The 1,973-nt window shown below is 36.3% G+C and overlaps 1 protein-coding gene across 1 annotated transcript in view; it reads right to left on the bottom strand.

Annotated features, from left to right (window-relative positions):
- Nucleotides 1-1,354: 1,354 nt before the first annotated feature.
- Nucleotides 1,355-1,973, bottom strand: part of LOC310715459 (procollagen galactosyltransferase 1-like) — a 33,399-nt gene continuing 32,780 nt past the window's right edge. The window contains exon 12 of the mRNA XM_083521897.1: nt 1,355-1,973. This exon is cut by the window's right edge and continues 667 nt beyond it. The gene's annotated coding sequence lies outside the window, so the exon portion shown is untranslated.

The raw sequence follows: 1,973 nt of genomic DNA, 5'->3' as shown, positions 1-1,973 counted from the left end.
GTCTGTTGTGAAAAGCGCTATACAAATAAACTTGACTTGACTTGACTTGATGAAGGTGAGCAGGAGATGTTCCACTCCAAACCGTGTAAAGCAGATCTTCATGGAAGCACAATTAAAGTTCGGGTCTCCAAGTTCAATGAATGGAAAATTTTAATGCCACAGCATCCAAAGCCGTCCTGTAAAAGTGTACGTCTCCAACTGAAGAACAGTCAGTCAGGTGTCCCAATACTTTTGGCCACAGTGCACTATATATAATTATTTAATATCATAATACAGCATGAATAATTCCATATGTAATGATCGTGTGTTGTAGATGATCATCAGCCTGCATTATGTTAAATCCTTTAAAGACGTCAGATCAGATGAAATGTTCTTCAGATGAGGTCGTTTCTCACGTTTCTGACGTCATCACTGTGGCGTTAATCAGAAAGGTCACAGGGTCATACAATCCAGGAAAAAGACCTGGTGTAGAGGCTCTGACTTGATGATGACAATAAATAAATCTATAAAGCTGAACAATAACGGGGTTAAAAAAACCATAAGAAACCCATGAAATAACATTTAAATCTTTACAACTTCCAGGATAAAAAAAACTACGACCTGAACAACATCACTGAATACCAGAGCGACAACAGAAATCAATCTGATCATCCGCCAAATACACTTTATATCCAAAAGTCTGTAGACACCAGTGAATGAGATCACATGCAACATCCCATTCCACATTTTGTCCTCATGTACTGTTAGAATGAGTTCCAATCTTCTGGGAAGATGTTTCACTAGATTGTTGTGGAGATGTTGTGAAGATTCATTCAGCTACAGGGGTGCTAGTAAAGTCAGGTATTGATGTAGGTGAGAAGGTGAGAATGAAAAGCATGGAAAGCAGATCTTCATGAAGCTGACTTTGTTCACAGGGAACATGTTTGGGTCTCCTAGTTCAAGTGAAGGCATCCTGTGGAATTGTGCTCCTTCAGATGTTTGAGAAAAAAAAAGTTGGAAAAAGTGGGTGTCCCAATACTTTTGGAAACATATTGCAGTATTAAGTACACATACTGGGTTCATGAGTAACTCCAAATACATCACAGGTCTTTTTTTTCCTGATATAATCTTTGTTGCCTCTTAATGCACGAGCCATGAAGAACATCAGCAGGATCTCCATCAGAGTTATGGGCATGAACCACATTTCCCAGCAGCCACTGTTCCTCACTGAACTGTATCACGTGATTGTTTGCACAACTGATTTACATTCAGTGGTAAAGTAAAGCGTCAGATCTTTCGTCTGTCCATGATTAATAAAAGCATTGGCGTTCTTTTTCCACGGTGCAGGTCCCCAGTTTCTTCAAACCATTTTGGGTTTATTTTTTACATTCGCACTAAAGATCTCCCGATTTTAAGGTGTGTCCCTCTGGTTTTCATTAGCGATGTTCACTTCAGTACAGATTCAAAAATCTTCTATTAAGTAGTGAACATTTATTAAAAAATTTTAATTCTAGGTAAAAAAAAAAAAGCAATAAAATTGAAAGTAAACAAAATTAATTTTACTCATTAGTTAGAAAAAATTAAGACATATTTCAAATGCAGATGCAAAAAAAACAAAAACAGAATGTAGTACATTTTCTCAAGGATTTTTGTGTCTGTGGTCTGGTTCCAGGTCAGGAGACTACAGGAACCAAACAATCACAAAAACTTCAATACTTTTTTTGGTCAAATCTAAAAAATAAATGTCTGTAACTTTATATTTAGTTATACTACAGAAATACTAGAAATACACTTGTCCTTAATTCTGACTGATCTGTTGTACAGAAACTGTATAATATTTATTATTTAAACATTGGAAATCAACAATCTCCTCCTGATGCAGGTTTTCTACAGTATGGACCAGAACTTGTGTCTGAAAAGCTAAATTTTATATTCGACATATTTCTCACTTTAAAATGTAGAAACTCCAGAAAAGAGCGCGACGTTTCCCGAAC

The sequence above is a fragment of the Silurus aristotelis genome (assembly GCF_946808225.1).
Source record: "Silurus aristotelis genome assembly, chromosome: 20".
Taxonomy (NCBI): domain Eukaryota; kingdom Metazoa; phylum Chordata; class Actinopteri; order Siluriformes; family Siluridae; genus Silurus; species Silurus aristotelis.
The sequence above is the reverse complement of the archived record's forward strand: the minus strand, read 5'-3'. Positions and strand labels throughout refer to the sequence as shown.